Below are 21724 nucleotides of genomic sequence, written 5' to 3'. Positions count from 1 at the left end.
GAGAAATACATGATTTGGACAAGGTCTGAGTCTCTTCCAGTTATATCTATGAGCTTATCTAAGTCACTGAATGTCTTGTGACAAAGTTTCATCTTCTGTAAAAGAGTCAGACTTAGTGATCTTAAAAGTTTCTTTTAGCCCTTGACTTCCAGCCTATCACAAAATGATAAGGGGAAAGCCTTTCTTCTCCCTCCTCCCCTTCACACCTGAGCCTTAGTTTCCCTTTTGGTAAAAGGAAAAAGGTCAGACTAAATGCCTTCTTTTGGCCCTGGATCTCTAAGTCTGCAGGAGACAGGGAAGGCGTTCAGAATGGGAGGGAGAACCAGTGAAGGGCAACCTCACTCAGGCCAAGGGAGGTGACAGCATCCCAGGAAGAGGGGGGTGGCCAATAGTAGCAAAAACAGGAGGGAGGTCAGGAGTCTGTTGGCTTTGAAGATAAGCGATCATGAGTGACCTTGGTGAGAGCTGGCTCAGAGGGGGAAGCCAGATCACAAGGGGCTGAGGTCTGAGTGGGTGTTGGGGAAGTGCGGGGAGTGCCCTCCTCTGGGTCTATAATTTTTCTGTAGTTCTTTCCAGGAGCTTGCCAGAGATGGAGGGGCTAAGAAATGGGTGTAGGGCAGGCAAGGGAGCTTTCTTTCGGACCAGGGTCAGTTTGAGGAAAAGAGAAACCTCTGGACCCTCAGCCTAGGTTGCTGGGAACTGGAGGGCCAGTTCAGGCTCCCAACTCAAGGAAGCACAGAAGTGGGGGGGAGATGGACAGTTCAGAACCCAAGGGACTTCCTAGTGCCAAGCCCAATGCCCGCCTCTCTCACTGCCCCCACCTCTCCTTAAGTATGCTTGCTAAGTATGGATGCCCAGGTTCTAGGGGCTGCAGCTGCCAGGACAGGGACAGGAGGAGGAGCAAGGACAGGGACGCGGCAGCAGGATGGCCTGGGACCGGGTTCTCCCACCCATACCCAGCTCCCAAACTCCCATTCGGGGACAGTCAGGGTCGGACTGTTTGGACCAGACCCACTGGGAGGCAGGCATGGCAGAGGCTCTCTCCGTCTCTGTCTCTGTCTCCCTTTCCTCCCCTTTCCTCTTCTCCTCTTCTCCCCGCTTCTCTTGGGAGAGGAGAGCATTTGTCATCTTACAAGTGAATGCTAAGATGCTGTTGAGTTGTTTTTATAAGGAAGCAAAAGAAAGTCCTACATAGTCAGAATATAGCAAAGCAACATCTTGTATAAACTGGCATCTCTAGTCTGATTTACTAAGTCAATCCCCTATCCTAAGGAGATCCTCCTCTTTCTCCCTCTCTTTCCCTCTTCTCCCCTCACCTCTTCTCTCCTCTTCCCCCTTCTCTCTCTGTCTTCCCCTCTCCTCTCCTCTTTCTCCCTCTCTTCTCCTCTCCTCCTCTCACTCCTTTTCTCCTCTTCTCCCCTTTGCTCTCTTTCTTTCCCTCTCCTCTCCTTTTCCATCTCTTCTGCTCTCCCATCCCTTCTCTCATCTCCTCCCCTTCCTGTCTCTCCTCCTCCTCTCTCCTCTCCTTTCATTCCTTTCTCTCTTCTCTCCTCTCCTTCCCTCTCCTCTCTTCCCCTTCCCTCTCCTCTCTTCCCCCTCTCCTCTCTTCTCTGCCTCTGTTTCTCTCTGTGTCGCCTCCTTCCTGAGCCTCTGTCTCAGATTCCCTCACACCATGGGAAACACCATCAGCCTTTCTAGAGTAATTCAGGCTTTACAAGCACCTTTATCCCCTCAGCCCCATGGCCGGCAGAGATCACGAAAGCCCTTCTACAAATGAGGAAACGAGGATTTAAACAAGCAAGTGCCCTGTTTGTGATCATGCAGCTGGTCTGTGGAGTAGCCGGGATTCAAACCCAGAGCTTCAGTGGCCTGGGCAGCAGAGAGAACGCTGGCTGTGGAGCTGGAGACCGGGCTTTGGAGCCTGCCTCTGTGTCTGGGACTCCAGGCGTGTCACTTCCCTTCTCCCAGTTTCTGTAAGTAGCAGCTGCTGAGCCCTTTCGATGTCTGCACTCTGGGCTTCTCGAGCTTTCGGGTCCGTGGGCAGCTCTGGCCCCCAATCTCTGCTGGTCCCTCTCGTGAGCATGAGCTTTAAATCGGGGATTCAATTGGCCCTTCCATGGGAGCCGCCAAGCGGCTGTCCCTCCGTCCCTCGGCACCCCTTTTCCCAGGTTCATCTCCTGGGCTCCGTCAGCGTAAAGGGGTCTCCTTACAGACACTCCCTCTGCCCACTGGGGCACTGAGCCCTGAGGGAACTGTCCAGGGCGGCACAATCAGGATGTGTCTGCAACAGTCTTCACACCTGGGCTTTCCTGGCACTGGCACTGCCTCAGTACAGAGTACCTCAGTTTCCTCATTTGTAAAAACCTAGGAATTGACCCAGAATCTTCCAGTTGTATCTATGAGCTTATCAACCTTTCCTCCTAAGTCACTGAATGTCTTGTGACTCAGTTTCATCTTCTGAAAAGTCAGACTTGGTGATCTGACTGAGGTCACTTCCAGCCCCAAACGTGTCCTGCCCCTGACACCTTGTGGCTGTGTGACCCCGAACGGCTGCTTTAGGCACCTCTGAAGCTCTGGGCTACAGAGAAGTTTAACCTGTAATCCCCGGGCCAGCCCCATTCCTATTCCCACGATGCTCTGGGCTCTCGCCCTGGTCTTGCCTTTGAGAGCCTGGGACCCAGCCTGCTCTCCTACCCCCCAGCACCATGTCCAGAACCGCCCCCCCCCAGCCCCTCACAGAGCTCTCCTCCTCTGCCACATTTCTGGCTGTGAGCACCGGCCCCTTCCCTGTCCTCTGGGAAATGACACGAGGCTGTTTGTTTTCCTCCTGTCTCCACTTCAAGGGCTCTGCTGGCAAAAACAACAGGCTGATGACTTCCAGCTCTTTGCCTCCTGTGCCTCCCACAAGAGAACTGGACCTGGAGAGAGAGGGAGAGGGGGAGAGGGAGCCAGAGACACAGACAGTCACAGAGACAGACAGCAAGGCAGAGAGAGACAGACATAGAGACAAAGGAAAGCAGAGAGAAAGAAACAGAGAGACAGAGACACACACATGGAGAGTCAGAGACAGAAAGATAGATTCAGAGAGACAGACAGACAGAAAGGCAGAGAGAGACAGACACAGAGACAAAGGAAAACATTAGACAGACAGAGACACACACAGAGAAAGAGACAGAAAGATAGAGACAGAGAAAGAGATAGACAGAAAGACAGAGAGAGAGACAGAGACAGAGACAAAGGAAAACATTAGATGGAGACACATACACACACAGAGAGAAAGAGACAGAGATAGAGAGAGATACAGACAGAAAGACAGAGAGAGACACAGACACAGAAACAAAGGAAAACATTAGACAGAGAGACAGAAAAAAGCGACAGAGACACATATACACAGAGAAAGAGACAGAAAGAGAGACAGAAATAGAGATAGGCAGACAGAAAGGCAGAGAGAGACACAGGCAGAGATAAAGAAAAACATTAGACAGAAACAAAGAGACAGACAGAGACACACACAGAGAGATAGAGAAAGAGACAGAAAGATAGATTTAGAGATAGAGACAGAAAGATAGACAGAGAGAGACAGAAAGACAAAAAGAGACACAGACACAGAGATAAAGAAAAAGAGAGAAACAAGGAGACAGGCAGAGAAAGAGATAGAAAGATAAGAGAGACAGAGACAGAGACAAAGGGAAACAATGGAGTCAGAAACAAAGAGACAGAAAGACACACACACAGAGGGACAGAAAGATAGATTCAGAGAGATAGAGACTGAGAGACAGATACAGAGATAAAGAAAAAGAAAGAGAAACAAAGAGACAGGCAGAAAAAGAGACAGAGAGACAGACAGAGTGACAGGAAGATCAGAGAGAGACACAGAGACAGAGAGAGAAACAGAAAGACAGAGACACAAAGAGAGAGAAAGAAAGTCAGAGGAAGATAGGAAAGTCTGATTGCTGGACTCTGTGGTGTGTTACAGGGGCCAGAAACCAAGTACCTTTTTGGCCCAGCTTTGGGTCATATAATCATTTATTCACTTTGGATCTCATCTAGTTCAAGCCCCTCCTTTTATAGGAAAGGAAACAGAGGATTCCATGACTTGTCTAAGTTTATGTATCTATTACAGAATAGGTCTAGGATTTAAATCCAGGGCCCCTGGTACCAGTGGGCCCCATTGTCTCTCCTTATTAAGTGACTTTTGTAGAATGCAGAGTGCTGGAAAATGTCAACCAACTGGCTATCTGGGAAATAAATGAATGCAGGTTCGAGCTCAATTTGCATTAACAATTTGTCCATCGCTTTCTTGAGTCTAGACAGTCAATAACTCAAGCTCAGATTGGTGTGAATACCCAACAGTCGGCTCACTGAACCTCAAAGAAAAACATTAGACAGAGAAACACACCAAGAGATAGAGAAAGAGACAGACAGACAGACAGAAAGACAGAGACAGACACAGACACAGAGATAAAGAAAAAGAGAGAAACAAAGAGACAGAGAAAGAGAGAGGGAGATAAGAGAGACAGAGAGAGAGACGGACAGAAAGGCCCCAGCACAGCCCTGCAGGTCTCTAAAGTTTCCAAAGCACCTCATGAACATTATCTCATTCCTCCCTCCCAAACACCCCAGGGAGATTCTAACTATTGCTGCCATTATGATTCTCCCTTCATAGAGAAGGAAACTGAATGTTGGTTGCAGGAACTGTGACGTCTGTGGTCACATAGCTTGGGAGTATCAGCAGCGTGATTCCCAGTCAGCTCTTCCCAGCCCCTGGGACGCGACTTGCTGCAGAGGAAACGGCAGGTTCTCCAGGAGACGGGCAACAAGGAATAGGCTGTCTAGACATGAACTAGAGATAGGAAAACAGAGACTATGGGGGCGAAACTTGGCTTCTGCCAATGTCCTAGGGCCAGGTCTGAGTTTCTGCTCTATCTGCCCAGAGCCCCACTCCCTTCTGCCCCTTACCTTGCATCTGCACATTGTGAATACATGTGTATATGCATACATACACACATATACATACTCATACATATATGCGTGCAATATAAAATATATACATACACATACATACATACATATGTGTATATGTTGAAATATATACACATGCACATACATATACATAAATGTATATATAAACAGAAACATACATATATACATACATATATATATATAAAGATATATGAAATATATACATACATACACATACATATGTATGTGTATATACACATATTTATTGCTCAACTGATTTCACTATGGTTTAACATCTCAGTACTTAGTACAATGCCTGATATATACTAGGTGCCTAATAAATGCTTGTTGATTGTTTGAGGCTGCTAGATTGCACACTGAAAAGTGTTTGGAGTTAGAGAAACTTGAATTCAAATCCAGTCTTAGAGCCTTGCTAGCTGTGTGTCCTAGTTAGCCTCAGTTTTCTCATCTGTAAAAAGGGGCATAATAATAGAACCTGCCTTCCAGGGTAGTTCTGAGGATCAGATGAGATGATAATTGTAACGTACCTAGCTCAATGTCTGGCAGGTAGTAAGTGCTATGTCAATGTTAGCTATCATTGATTGATTCTCTACAGAGATAAGCTGGATAAAGGACATTTGATTTAAAAAAAAAAAAAGATCTCTGGCTATCTGGATAGAACATCTTTCTCTCTCTGCTTCCTTGTGCAGGCTTGTTCCTCCTAGTCAGCTGGTTTCTCCTTAGTCCTGACTGACAGGGAACTTTCTCTCACTCATTTTGATAGGGAAGACATGTTCCTGCATTCAGGGAATTTGTCTCAAAATCATAACTAAGACAAAGTGCCTGGGGCTTTGCCCCCAGGGGCTGAATTTGAATGGTGCTAAAAATAAAGTCTTTTTTGAAGAACAGAAGCAACAGAACTGAGGACTGAGTAAACAAGATGATTTATTAAAACAGGACAATATCATCCCCCCCAACTTCTAAAAGTGGAGGGAAGTTCTTCCCCAGACAAGATTTTTGCCTATCTCTCTCCCTGGTTTCATCACCCTGACAACGCTCCGGATCTCTGTCCATGGGAACCGGGGTCCTGGATTAAAAAGTTGACTTGGGAGCATATTTCATGATCCATTGCTGGGCCCTGTTTGTGTCACTTCAGGTAGAAGATTGCTGCTCAGATGAGGAGGAATGGTCCTTGTTCAGGAAATCTGGAGTGTGGCTGGCTGTCGAGTCATCACTCCCAAGATGTAAGCCAGGAGGGGGACAGAAGCAGAGGGAGGAATTGGGAGTGGTTTTCTTGGGTTCTGAAAATCCTGCTCCATGTACCTAAGACACTTTGTGTCTCCCGTGATCCCAAGTTCTAAACTGGATTAGATAGAGTGATGGCTACTTGAGCAATTAATGAAGAACTTCTGAATGCATTCATTCACTTATCATTCATCACAAACATTTATTCAGGGTCTACTCTGCACCGACTTGGTCTGATCACATTACTACCCTGTTCTCCAACCTCTAGTGGATCCCTAGTGTCTCTAGGACAAAATAAAATGCTTTGTTTAGCCTGATAGTTAACACCTCCCTCAATCCTTTGAACCGTTTCCCCATTTCTTCCCTTCACAGACTCCATATTCCAACAAATTGGTCTTGTCATTGTTCCTCAAACATGGCATCCCGTTTCCCACCTCTGGGAATTTCCCTAGACTCCCCTCCCCATGTCTAGAATGTCTTCTCTCCTCATTCTACCCTTGGGTACATAATATATGCTTAATAAATGTTTATTGGTTGAATGATTTGTTTTCCTTGAAGACTCACTTTAGGAGTTACCTTCTCCATGAAGCCTTCCTTGATTTCCCCAGCTGAAAATGTTCTCTTCCTCCCAGGACTTTTAGCAGAAGAGATCTTCCCCTGCCTGCTTTCTTATGTCAATTGACTGGAAGCTCATTGAGGAGAGGCACTGCTGTGCTCAGAGCTATAGAGGATTCATTAGTTTGGATTTTTGAATTTAACAGATGGCTCTAATAAGAGAACGCAGGCTCCCATGAAGAAATGCCTGAGTTACCCAAGAGGCAAAGATCGAAGCGAGATAGATTGCCATCTCCTCCACCTCTGTCCCACTAGCAGAGTCTGGTGACTCCAATGGCTATTCAGTATTAAGCTCTGAGGGGAAAAGAGATCTTATCTTATCTATATGGTACTTTTAGAAAAAAAATCTCATTTAATCGCCAGATTGATCATTTGATATATTTTTCAGAAGAGAAGATTAAATCCAGGAAGGGGCGGTCACTTGGATAGTGACAAAACATGTTAACTGGCAGTTGGGACAGCTCCTGTGACCTCCAGCCAGGACTCCTCGAATGCCTCAATGATGTCTCAAATGTGGAAGATTTGAAACAACGACTGATGGGAATATGTGCAATAGTGACGGTATCATACAAATTCCAGAACATCTGAGTCCATTTAGTCATCAGGGAATCATGGATCTAAAGCTCAGAAGTCACTAAGCACAACCCCTTCCTTTTAGAGATGAAGAAACTGATTGGGGAAAGGAAATTAGTTGTCCAAGATCACACACGGGCTTTGAATGTCAAAGGTGGGCTTTGAACCTGGCTTTGGAGCCAGGGCTCATTCCACTGTGCCACACCACCTGAGTTGATAGGTTAGGAAGAAAGCTAGAGGTCACTTCCCTGCCACCCCCCGTGTGTAACTGCTAGAGTTTTGATCTGAACTCGGCTCTTCTCAATTCCAGATCCGGTGTTCAATTTGCTGTCTTCAAGGCAAATGTCCGACATGGGTGGGCTACACAGTCTGTAGTTGCTGCGCTAGAAAGAATACTGTTTCTTCGCTAAAAAAAGGAAGAGTGAGCTAGTGGGTACTGGCAGATCTGGATTGTCCATTGACCAATGAAGCTGTTTGTCATTAGTCAGTCAGTTAATAAACATCGGTTTTGTGGTCACTCTAAGCCAGGTGCTGGGATGAGTGCTCCCTTGTCTTCAGGGAACTCCCACCGAAGGACATGCTCACACAGGAACCCAACACATAAATAACCAACTACAAAATAGATGGAAGGCTATCCTTGTCCAGGTCTTGTACATGACCCATCTCCTATATGAGTTCAATGAAGGCAGGGACTCTTTTAGTTTTGTATTTGTACGTTCAGAGCTTTGCAAATGGCAACTCCTTAATAGGGGCTCACTTGTTGGATTGGAAAGAGAGGAGTCCAAATCTTTTAGAAGCTCAGATTGCTCATCCCCCTCATCCACCTCTCACCAGCCACTGCTTTTTGGAACTGTCCATGGTACACAAACCTCAGTTTCTCCATTTGGAGAAAGGAGCTGTCAACCCTGTCAGCATCTCCAAAACAGCCCTCCTGCCCACCACCCTCTTCCCGGCTCCCCTTCACACCTCTTTCTCTAAATCTAGAAATGTTTTTCTCTGCTCACCAGATGTTGTCCAGATGCCCACTCCACCCTCTACCCCATCCCCTGGTGATGTTCTCATTCCCAAGGTCAGTCCAGTCCCCTTGGTCCCTGAATTTGGGAATTGTCTGGCTCTGTCTCAGCATTCTGAGGATCTGTCAGAACCTCCTAATTCAACTTCAGCTAGGCTGATTAATCCTTTGAGAATCTCAGCTGGGGACTCTGGGGCAAGGTCATGTGGGCAGATATCCCTAATGACAGGCCAGGAGCCTCTCTCAGCACAACCCCATTCCTCTCCACTCTTCTCCCCCATACGGCGCTGCTAGACTGACCCCAGTTTGAAGGGCTACTCACCTTTCAAGACTCAATTGAAATCTCACTTTCTTTAGGTATATTTCCATTGATTCTTTCCAGACCATAGAGACACCATGCTGCCCCAAACTCCCACAACACACCCTGGCGTGGGACTGAGAGTCCAAAGGATCTTTAGGGGGAGCTAGTCTAGTCTCATTTTGTGGAGAAACGGGCTGAGGGAGGGAGCACTGACCTCCAAGCTCAGCTAGGTAGTTAGTCAAAGTTCTAAGATTTTGCAAAACAAATAAAAGTTTTCTATGATTAAAATTTTTTTAAAAAGTGATATTACCTATTTTTATTAAGGAATGAGTTGAGAAAATCTGTCATAAAAAATTACAAAATATTTTAAATTTTACTCTTAAAATTTAACCTGAAAACAACAGTTTTAAAAAGCCCAGAGAAATTTTCTCAGTCAATAAAGTCTCCTGGGAAATTTTGCCTCATCATCTGTATAGATACTGCAAGCAAGGCCTCCGAGTGGAAAACAAAATCAATCAGTTTTGGCAAATGAATGAATCTACCTGTATTCTGCTACCTCCAGAGCCAGAGATTTTTTAAGGCCAACATACTGCCTGGCACTTAGTTATATGTCCTTGCCTGCTGTGTTATGATGTATTAAAGAATGGGAGAAGCAGAAGAGTCCTTAAAACATGCAGAATGTAGAGTATTCTGGGAAAATCACTTAAGACATCAGAGCTCTAGGACCTACATTGTCAGGCCATCAGTTGAAGAAGGGTCTTGGCCACCATTGCTAGTGGGAATTTTCTTACCTAGGTATTCCCTCTGCCAATAGATTCTAAATCCAATTCTTATCCCATATGGCCTCATATTAAGAACCACTGCTAGGCTCAAGGAAGTGGGACAGTCCCTTCTCCCTCTCTTCTTTATTGTGGACCTCTCTCCACTTTGAACTTCTACCTCTCGTCCAGATTGGGTTCAAGCTCAGGAGAGCCTGAATGAATTAATGAGTTGGGTTACTTCTCTTTTCTTACCTTCTCACTATGATATACTCCAAGCACAATTTGCTTAAAACTTAGGTTTTGGCTAAAATCTAGGCTCTTTCTTTTTTTTTTAATTTAATAGCCTTTTATTTACAGGATATATACATGGGTAACTTTACAGCATTAACAATTGCCAAACCTCTTGTTCCAATTTTTCACCTCTTACCCTCCCACCCCCTCCCCTAGATGGCAGGATGACCAGTAGATGTTAAATATATTAAAATATAAATTAGATACACAATAAGTATACATGACCAAAACGTTATTTTGCTGTACAAAAAGAATCAGACTCTGAAATATTGTACAATTAGCTTGTGAAGGAAATCAAAAATGCAGGTGGGCAAAAATATAGGGATTGGGAATTCATTGTAATGGTTTTTAGACATCTCCCAGAGTTCTTTCTCTGGGCGTAGCTGGTCCAGTTCATTCTTGCTCCATTGGAAATGATTTGGTTGATCTCGTTGCTGAGGATGGCCTGGTCCATCAGAACTGGTCATCATATAGTATTGTTGTTGAAGTATATAATGATCTCCTGGTCCTGCTCATTTCACTCAGCATCAGTTCGTGTAAGTCTCTCCAGGCCTTTCTGAAATTATCTCTAGGCTCTTTCTTAAACTGAGAGAGAAAAAAAACTACTCAATGTGTGATATGAATCAGGTATTAGACAGAATTTTATCTCCTATATCCATAAACACAACATTAAAAGATAAAAAATTACTTACTTTGACAAGACATAAGCAGCCAGCCGGTAGCTTATAACCTGTAACTACTGTTATACATTGCCAGAAAGTTGAGTCATAAACATTGGAATATATACCTGGTGAAATCTACCAGTGCCATGCCAGGAAACTGAATCACTTACATTTAATTGTCTTCGGAAGGTTCTGATGTCACCTGGAAAGATAAGGTACCAGGCGCTGAAGTGCCAAGCATTCAAATTCTATCACAGAGGACACAACTCCAATGGGCCCGCCATGTTGTTTGAATGCTAAATGTAGGCTTGCCTAAAAAAACATCTTATGGAGAACTCATGGAAGGCAAGTGGTCAAAAGGTGGTCAGAAATGACCCCAGGAAACTCAAGGTCTCTCCGAAGAACTTTGGAATCGATTGGGAGACATGGGAGATACTGGCAAAGGAAGGCCCAGCCTGGTTTGTATGCAAAAAATAAAAAATTGTATGCAATAAGGAAGGTCCTATGCTCTATGAGCAGAGCAGAATTGCAGTAACTCAAAAGAAATCTGAAATGCACATATTCAGAGATGTCTCCACTCCCAATTTTCTAATGGATTGTCTGTGGACCATTGGACCGCTCAAATGGACAAGCTCATATCCAGACACGCCAGACACGCTGTACCTTGAACCTTAACATGGTGATGTGCTTCCTCTTTGAGCACAAAGGACACCAGTTGCTGTGTGTTCAGGATGCAGTGCTGGCTGAGATGGTGACTAGTGTGAGAGTGTCCCCTCTCCCGTCCTTTAGTAGAAGTACAAAACTCCCAGAAGAGTTCTTTCTGTGTCCGGGGACAAGAAAAAGAGAGCCAGAAGTTTTTAAGACAAAACTACAATCATCAGCTATGTATTTGGTGGCCGGTAAGGGGGTTGCTTTGTCATTGCAGAGCATAAGCCCTTTGATTTGGACTCACACCTGGCCAAAAGCAGCCAGAGGCTTGTCATCCCCAGTGCACTCAAGTGCTAAACAAGCTAGCCCAGGTGGTTGTTGGGAAGCAGCTTCACACATGTTCCAGGGAACTGTGATGACCACCTTACACTAATAATAATAAAAATAACAATTCACATTTCTCTACTGCTTAAAGATTCACAAAAACACTTTCCTCAAAATAGCCCTGCAAGCTTGACTATGTATAGATCATTATTCCCATGGGAAAGATAGATAATCTGAGGTTCCTCGGGGTGCTGTGAAAAGTTAAGATTAGATTTTAAGCTCCTTTAAGCTCCACCTTTTGCCTCATTTTTATATCTCTGGTGCTTACCACAGTGTCTAATACATAGTAGGTGCTTAATGAAAATTAATTGATTGATTAAGAAAGTCTTTCCACTTCATATCAATTTAATTAAACCTCTGAGACTCAGTTTCTTCATCTTTGTAGTGCATATGCAAGTGGAAAGTATTTCAGGCTTCAGCTACAAGAGCAACAATCTTTGGTTTATTATCTTTAATTTTTTTTCTTTTTTAAAAAAAATTACAAACTGAAGAATCAGCAGCAGACACATTCATTATAATGGCAAGAGAACCCAAAAAAAGAGACCATGAAAACTGTTACAAAGTTTGAAATATCAAATAGTAGCAATAAAACTAGTCTGTTTGTATTGCCCTTCTGAATTTTTTTTTCTTCTGTTCTTTTGTTTATTTTTAAAAAATTTTTTTATCATTGCCCACTAATTTATTGCCCTCTCTTTTAGGAGCCCTTCCTTACAACAGAGTCAAGGAAACAAATCATTGGTCAAGAAGTTAGTCAACAACTGTTTCTTAAGTGTTTGCTGTGTGCCCAGCATTGTGACAAACACTGAGAAGGCAAATGTGTTAACTTTGCCTGTAAACAAAAGGATGCTTCTTCCTGTATCTCTAGCCCATCATTTCTCTGCCAAGGGTGGGGAGCTTGCTTCATCATCCATCTTCTGAAGTCATGACTTCAACGATCAGGGTTTAGAAACCTTTCAAAGTTATTTGCACTTACAATGTGTTGGCAATTGTCTCTATTATTTTGGTTCATCTCACAGTCTCAAATGAGATAATATCTCTAAAGCACTTAGAGCAGTGCCTAGCACATAGTAGGTACAAAATAATATAGCCATATTTTAATTTTTTCTTTTTAAAAAAATTTTAGGTGCCATGTAAATGCTTATTACCTCCCTCTTTCTTGTAATTATTACTTTGATATTCATCGTTTTATGAAATTACAGGATATTACATTTAGACTTGGAAGGGTCCTTAGATGCCATCATGTCCAAACCTCTTGTTTTACAAGTAAAGAAACTGAGGCAGACAGAGTTGAAGTGAGTTTCCTGGAGTCACACAGCTAGCAAGGTTCAGAGGCTTTCTGAACACTGGTCTTCTATGTCTTCAAGTCTAGTGCTCTCCAATGGGCCACTGAACTGCCCTAGTGGCTCTTCCCAGGTTTCTCTGAAATCATCAAAGTCATCATTTCCCAGGATGCAATAATATCCCGTGAAAATTCTATAAAACTCTCTCTCTCTCTCTCTCTCTCTCTCTCTCTCTCTCTCTCTCTCCAGTTGATGGACTCTCCTTTTGTTTCTATTTCCATTCGAATGTAACCTTTGTGAAGTCAGGGATTGTTTGATTCTTGTTTCTATTCCCCTAGCACAATATCTGATGTTCAGCAGATAATTAATACTTGTTGATTGAGTGATTTGCCCTTTGCTACAAAAATAAGTGCCTTGATAAATATGTTTTGTGTCTTTTTAGTTTCTTGTTGACTTCCTCAAGCTCAGATGCTGGAAGACAACTATCCTAAGCCTTTTCTTCTCCAGCCAACTGGCTCAATGTCCTGGGCAGCATTCTCTGGCCACTCTCATTTAAATGATCCCTTTAAACCATGGTGCCCAGGCCTGACCGCACCCTCCTGCCAAGTTTCCTGGTGTGTTAACCTTGGGGTTTTCCTGGGTAGGGTCTGTGGGAGTAAATGCCTGCCTCGGTAGTAGTCCCAAAGCCCATGGAAGTTGTTTACCTCTATCCTAGTTATATTGTATTATGGCATTTCCTGGCTGACTCCAGCTCTCGGTGACCACCACAATCTCCCCTGTGATTTCCCCAGCTGTGGCTCTGAAGGCTCAGGCCTCCTGATGTACATTCTGTTCTTGTTTCTGCTAATTTGTTTCAATTTAACAATTAAGTACCTACTGTGTGTCACTATGGTGCTAGATGCTGGGGGACAGGGACAAAAATGGGACACTTCCTGCTTTCGAGGAGCTTATGTATTATCGGGAGAAGTAAGAGATACTTCTAGATAAAGAGCCTGCCTCAGAGCTAAGAAGTCATGGATTCGAGTCCTGACTATCACGTACTTTGTATATGATCCAGGTCGAATAATTTGACCTCTCAATACTCTTAAGACTTACTAGCTGTGTGAGCCTGGGCAAGTCACTTCACCCTGTTTGCTTCAGTTTTCTCAGCTCTAAAATGAGCAGGAGAAGGAAATGGCCAACTGCTCCAGTATTTTTGCCAAGAAAACACCAAATGGGATCATAGAGAGTCAGACATGACTGAAATGACTAAAAAATAACTCCAGACTAGCATTTGCAGAGAAGGGACTAACTTGCATTAGCAGAGAGAGTTCACTCACCTGGGAGTTCCCAGCATTAATGAAATTGTATTTCTCCCCCTGGATCTTCCATCTCTGTCCCATAAAAGGCATTTTAGGATGGGAGAAAGAGACCAATGACTCAGAAGTCAGAAAAGACTTCTTGTAGGAAAGAAGCTCAACCTCAAAGGGTTTCAAGAGGTAAAGGCAAGAAGGGGAAGCCTTCTAAGCATGGGGATGGCCTTGCAGGGCTAGAGATTGAATGTTCTGTCTGGAGAAGAGTAAAACTGACAAGTTTGGTTTGCATACAGACACCCAAGAGGCAGTAGCTGGGGCAGCTAAGTGATGCAGGAGAGAGCAAACTAGGTCTGGAGTCAAGAAGATCCCAATTTAAATCCAACCTCAAACACTTATTAGCTATGTGATCTTGGAGAGGTCATTGAACCTCTGTCTATCTCAGTTTCCACAGCTGTAAAACAGGGATAATAATAGCATCACCTCCCAAGGTTGTTGTAAGGATCAAGGGAGATACTATTTGTTAACTGCCTGCCTTCGGGTACGATACAATAGGGCTCTTAATAAATACTTTTTCCTTTAACTAATGGGAAGTAAATCAGCGCTTGATTGGGGAGGCTGCTGAGTGCCAAAGGAGGAGTCTGGGCTTTATCACAGAGAGCAAGCCAAAGCTGGTGAGCAGGGGAGGGCCGGGGCCAAGGCAGTGCTTTAGAAATACCGCTTTGGCAGCAGCGTCGGGGATGAATCAGAGCGAGGAGGGATCGGAGGGAGGGACGTTTGGCACAGTCAAGAAAATATTAGAGGAAAGATTGAGCAAAGGTTCGAGAGGGGATGAGTTCAAGGGATGCTGGGGAATCTGTCTTTCTGTCTCATGCCTGTGTCCTGTCTGACTCAGGCCACAGATTCCTTGAGAGCAGGAGCATCATTCAGAGAGCTCTCTGAGGGCAGGACTGTGTCCCTCACCAAAATGAGCATCCCCATCAGTAGCAGGAGTAGGCCACCATTGAGGGAGTGCTCAGTAATGTGAATAGGATATGGGCCTTCCATTGGAACCTTCCTCTGACATTTAGCATCCCAGATTTAGAGCTGGGAGGGAATTTGGAGATCATCTAGCCCACCCCCCTTTATTTTTATAGATGAAGAAACAAGTAACTTGCCTAAGGTCACAGAGTGAGCAAGTGGAAGAGGTGAGATTCAAACCCAGACAGACTCTATCCTTTTTCCATTGCCTCTCTTCACTAGACCCTGGACTATCCACCCACCCATCTTAAGCCTCAGTTTACTCATTTATAAAATAATGATAACAGAACCTCTGAACCCATCTCATGGGGTTGTTATGAGGCTCAAATAAGATAATGCATGGCAAGTGCTTTGCTGATTTTAAAATGTTTTATAAATATCAGCTCTTATGATTGTTATTGAATGGGGTAGTTCAGAGATGCTGAAACCAGAGACTAGAGAAATAGATAATCATTAGAATCATTTATTGTAGGATTATGGGCAAAAAGTCATCGAACTTTGTAGACCTTAGAGGACAGCCCCTTCCAGGGGGGAATGGAGGCCCAGAGAAGTTGACTGATTTGCCTAAAGTCACACAGCTTGTGTCTGAGGCCAGATTTGTATATATGCATATATCTACATCCTCTTATCTATGTCTATAATTTATATTTTTGTCTATGTCTATATCTATGCCTATGTCTGTCTCTATGTCTATAGCTATAGCTATGTCTATATCTTTGTCTATGTTGATGTTTATGTTTGTCTATGTCTATGTTTATATTTATGCCCATATTTATCTGTGTCTATATGTCTGCGTTTAAAACTTTGTCTATATCTGTATTCAAATCTATGTCTATATCTTTGTCTAGTTTATCTATGTCTATATCTATGTTTATATCTATGTCTACATCTATATCTATGTCGATGTTTATGTCCACATCTTTGTCTGTGACTATATCTTTGCTTATGTCTATCACGAGATTAGACAGGTAGGTGGGGCAGTATAAAATGCGAGAGACCTGGAATGAGGAAGACACGAGTTCAAATCCTGCCTCAGATATTTACTGGTTGTGTGAGCCTCTCTTTGCCTCAGTCTCCCCATCTGTAAAAAGGGGATCATATGATATCTTGTTGTGAGGAATAACTGAGATAATATTTGTGAAAGCACTTGGCACAATATTGACAGCAATATTGCATGAAGGTTACCTGCGAAGGACTTAGCTTTTCTCAACAATATAAAAGACAGTTCCAAAGGACTCGGGATGAAAAATTCCGACGACATCTAGAGAAAGAACACTGGAGTCTGAGTGCAGATTGAAGCATACTTTTTTTTCACTTTCTGTATTTTTCTGTGTGTGTGTGTGTGAGTTTTTAGTCTGTTTTCTTTCGCAACATGACTAATATGAAAATATGTTTTGCATGACTGCACATGTACAATCTATATCAAATTGCTCGCTTTCTCAAGGGGGAAAGGGAGGGAAGAATGGATAGAATTTGGAACACAAAATTTTTTTTAAAGAATGTTAAAAATTGTTATTACATGTAATTGGAAAAAAATAAAATAAAAGTTTTCACTTGAAAAAAAATAAAAGGAAGTACTTGGCACAGTGCCTGGCACATATTAAGTGCTATATAAATGTTCGCTATCATTATTATTGTTAAGTTTATAAGAATTTAGGGCTGGAAGCCACTTGGAATTACAATCTAGTCTAACACTCCATATGTCCCACCTGGGACTCTGAGCAAGTTATAGAACTTCTTGTTTCTCCCAGGAAACCCTTGAAAACTAAATTGCAAAGCAGGTATACGTCCATCTTCCTTGGCAGAAGGACGATTTTCTCATTGGGAATTCCAGATGCCAATTAAATCACAGGTCTGGTTCTGATTTTGCCGTGACTGCTCCATTATATAGATATGGCAACTGAGGTCCCGAAAAGGCAGTCTAGGCCAAGGCCATAAAAATAGTTAAGTACAAGGCCCTGATTTAAACTTAGATAAGTGGTAGCTAAGACTGCTCTCAGCTCTTCCATTAGGTAACGACGAGTTACACAATGGAAGTTAAGGGAAAGAGAAGTTTGGTTCAATCAAAGAAAGAACTCTTTAACCTTCTGAGCTACCTGCAATGTCACAAAGCCTGTTTTTTGTTTCTGGAAGTCTTTAAACCTGGATATTGTAGAAGGAGTTTCTGCAAGGTATATGGACCAAATGACTTCTAAGAGGGTCCCCTCCCCTTCTCAGGTTCTGGGCTTCTAGTGCCCAAATTGGGGGGACTGCAAAGGTCTAGGAGGTCCCGGAGAATTGTCAGAGGAGGAATGGTGCTGAATGAATGGCCCATTTTGGGTCAAGCTGAGTTGGGTGCTGGGGAGAGGACACTGGGCCTGGCCGGCTCTTTCTGCCCTGATGTCTGGCTGGCAGGCACAGGAACCTCCCGGGACTTGACCCGAGAGGAGGAGTCAGCAGAGGGGCTTTTGGGTCAGGATATGTTGGGAATCGTCTTTCTTTGCTGTTGTGGCTATTTCTGAGAATTGCGGGGGACCACTTTTCACAGCAATCCCCTCCCTTCTTGTACTGTTCTCCATCACCTCAGGCTCTGTTTTCCCCACAGCTGGCCAGTGTGTGTGTGTGTGTGTGTGTGTGTGTGTATGTGCGTGTGCATACAATCTCATGTAAACACACGCGTGCAAAACTGGAGTGCCGGGCTAAACATTTGGAAGTGACAAGGGAGCAATGTTTATGTACCCATTTGGTATGTGGCTATGGGCATTTTATGTGTCTGAACTATGGTGTATCTGTATGACTTTTGGATCTGTATATGTTTGTGTGACTCATTGAAGTCAGTTTTAAAAAAAAACTTAATCTTGTTTTCTTCAATGAACAAAAATCTATTTTTTCTTCCTCCTCCCTGCATTGGAAAAATAAACAAATGAAAAACAGAACAAAACTCTTGTAACAAACATCCCTAGCCGAGCACAACCGATGCCCCAAACTTTGGCCATGAACGAGAGCTATACGTCTCCTTCTGATCAGGGAACATCACCTCTCTGTCCCCATGTGGATGACACGCTTTCTTCTGTGATCAGGGCTGATCCTTGTCTTGCTTCTGTGTTCTCGAGTCTTTCCAATCTGTTTGTCTTTAGGATATTTTTGTTACTAAAAAAGTTTTTCTCCTGGCCCTTGTTCCTTGTGAAGTCGTGCATTGAATTTTGAGGCAGCTCGCCTGAAGTTAGGAAAACATGAATTCAAATCCGGCCTCGGACCCTTACATGTATGACCCTGGGCAAATCATATAACTCTGTTAACCTCAGTTTCCCCATCTGTCGAATGAACCAGAGAAGGAAATGGCAAATCACACCAATGTCCTTGCCAAGAAAATCCCAAATAAGGTCATAGAGAGCCAGACGTGACTGAAAAATGACTAAACAGCAGCAATATGTTGAATTTCAATTGAATGAATGATTTCTATGGACACTGTACTGGGTTCTGGGATATGATGAACATCCCTGTCCTAAAATAGTTTCCATTTTCTCCCGTGGGTTACATCTACATAGATCAGCAAAGACAGGGTGGCTTGAGGGAGGAAAACATTAAAAGTTTGAGGGGTCAGGAAGGGCTTCTCACTAGTAATTTTATCCCCCTCAAAGGTGTTGCCTGAACTGAGCTGTGAAGGTAGCTTGAGGAGGGAGGGAATTCTTGGTCCAGGGGGCATTACGTGCAAAGGCACGGACAGGAGATGAAGCATTTAATGTGGGTAAGATAAACCTTGGGGGCCGAGGAGATTGATGACAGGGCATTTGAGGGGACAGCAACTCAAATATTGAAGTCCCCAAGATTGATAGCAGGGATTGGGGTTGCAGAGGAAAACTGGGAGTCGGGCTCTGACCTTCTGGAGAAATGAGGGAGGGCGACCTGGAGGCCTAGTAGATGAAGTAACAAAAATGAGATGGAATGATAGAGATGGATGGAGTGAACCTTGAAGGAAAAAGTGCTTTGGAGTGAGGTGGACAGATGGAGAGCCTTGAAGGGGCTTTGGGGATTAAAGAGTGGGCTGACTCCTCCTCCCGGCCTGATATATCATGGTTAGAGAGAGTTAGGTAAAATAATGAACATTTAAAGGACATTTTGAGGTTTAAAAACGGCTTCACATATGTTTTTGTCCCTTAATGTGGTCCAGACAACATGCTCCCCTGTTATACAAGCTTGAATAGTCCTTATTACTTCCAGGGTCAAATATAAAGTTCCCTGCCTTTCAAAGCCTTTCCTAACCTGGCAACCCCTTTCTGCCTTTCCAGTCTTCTTATGTTCTAGACCCCGTAATAGCGGAGTCACAATATAGAAAAACGATGGTTCTTTTCTGGGGTATACCTTCTTGGTTGCTCATGATCCAGGAGCGTCGCAGGGACCAGGCAAGGGAGAGAGATGTGGGCGATTGTCAGAGAGCATCGGGGAGGCCTGTCTGATGTGCCATTGGAGATAGAATCTTTGGGAAGTCCAGCATCTGAACGTTTGTTAGTGTAGGGTGACCTGTTGGAGACGCGGAGAACAATGACCGCAACACTAACTACCTTTGGGCAGCAGGACAAAAAGGACTGATGTGGAGTCCTTGGAGAAGCTTGCTGAGATGGGGCAGCATGTGTGCCGGGCCAAACTGACTCAGTATCTCAGGGCATCACGTATGATAATTCAGTATTGACCCAACGCTAGAACCAGTCCTTTCGGAAGGGGAGAAAAAAGGGCTGGCTTAGGAACAGAGGCCAGAACGGCTTCTTGCCAAAAACAAGCAGGGCAAGGCCCAAGCAAGAAGATCAGACTGGATTCAGTCTCAGCAGGGAGCTGGCTGGACACTAGAGGGATCCTGTATCCCAGAGAGGAAGACGGGCTGGTGTGTGAATGGCCAAACTCAAGATGGCAGGGCTGGAAATAGAGGCTACGTTGGACACCTTCTCACCAGTGGCTTATGGGCTCCTGCCATCTGTCCTCAGAAGCCCCCACCCATAAATGATGATAAAGCCCAAGAATTGGAGCTACAGAGTCCCGAGTAAGGGATTCCAGCTGACCTTTGGGTTGCAGTCCATCCTTCTAGGAAACCCCATTTTGTTTTCATTTCTCTTAATTTTTTTCTTTTTCTTTTAAAACTTTATGATTGTGCTCCTGGCCAACATCAACAAACATAAAAATAATACACCATTCATACACCATGAAAATAAAAAATAAAAAGACATCGCCCCTCCGGGAAGCAGGGTGGAATTAAATCAGTTCCTTAATAATGAAGAACAGCAAACAAAGCCTGAATCTCAATTATGTGAAGGTTGTTTTTTTTCACTTAGCCTCAGTTTCCTCCTCTCTAAAATGGGAATAATAATAGCACCAACTTCCCAAGATTGTTGTGAGAATCAGATGAGATAATGTCAATTTATATTATGCCATATGTAAATGCTGGTGATTATTAATCCCTAAATTTAGCTCCATAGTTCCAACATTGTCTGATTGTGTTCCCTGCTGACTCTCTTTTGCATATTTTAAAAATGTTTCATTGATTCTCCTCTCTTTTCTTTTCTTCTTTGGTTATTATTATCACCGCCTCTTTGCTGCCTTTAATTTGTGACAATAGCCATTGAATCCCAGAAAAATAAAAAGAGTCTTTCATTCTTGACAGTTCTTTGGATGGGTCTGGCTAAGGGTCCTTTCTCCCATCTCTGGGTCACTGCTTTCTCCCTGCTAAGATTACAGAGGCTTTACAAAATTGCGGTGTCAATCGGCAGCTTTAGACCAGCTTCCTCAAGCCCATCTTATACTTTCATCAGTCTTTCCTCACCTTCTGGAGAGGGATGTTCATCCCCTCCCCCAACACTCCCTCCACACACCATAAAACCATGAAAGCCGGCTAAAGAAAATCCCACTCACAGTCTATGGAAGGATGTGGGGCTGAATGACAAGGGACGCCAATCCGGCAGCCATATTAGCCATATTAGAGTGACCCTGGAGGTGTTTAAGGGACCTTTGCTACATCCGGACCCAGACACCTCTGTCAACGGCAATGGGGACCAACTTCGGTGTATGGGAGATAATTCGTGACTCAGTACAAGCTGTGAGATGCGCTCTTGGCCATCATGAAGCTGTGCTGAGGGGAGCTGCCATAGCTCTCGAAGGACTGATCCCTCTGTCCCATTAGCTTTGAGAAATTTGACTTTGGTGCCTGAGAAATGTAAGATCTGACTGAGGAAGACATTCAGGGGCATGTTACCCTTCCAGGGATAGGATGTAGAGAGGCTCTACCTTTAAAGGTTACCACCTTGGAAACTAGCATCATTCTTGGGTCTGGCTTTCTGTAGGCGTCATGGCAAAGGGGAGTACAGGGAAGATTTGGCTGTTTGTAGACAACTGGACTTTGGGCAAGAAGACCACCATGGGCTAGTGCTCCATGCCATGAGCCTGGGATGTGACCTGGGGCTTCCACATTCCCATGACAGAGTAAAACAAAGAGGCGGCTTTCCTGTCCAGCAGGTTGTCTGTCACCAGCTCCCACGGGCGCCTCCAGGCATTTTAAGGACTGATGGAGAAGGAAGCTGGAGAAGTGAAGTTCTGTGGGAGCACTGGCAGACCTGGGTGACCTCTTTGTCTTGCAAAGGCCCTGGAGGAATGTGAGGGAAGACGGATGAAAGTGGCTCCTCAAGGGAGGCTTTTCTGAAGCTGCTGATTGAC

Source organism: Sarcophilus harrisii, chromosome 2 (assembly GCF_902635505.1).
Source record: "Sarcophilus harrisii chromosome 2, mSarHar1.11, whole genome shotgun sequence".
Lineage (NCBI taxonomy): Eukaryota > Metazoa > Chordata > Mammalia > Dasyuromorphia > Dasyuridae > Sarcophilus > Sarcophilus harrisii.
Note: the sequence above shows the minus strand (reverse complement) of the source record.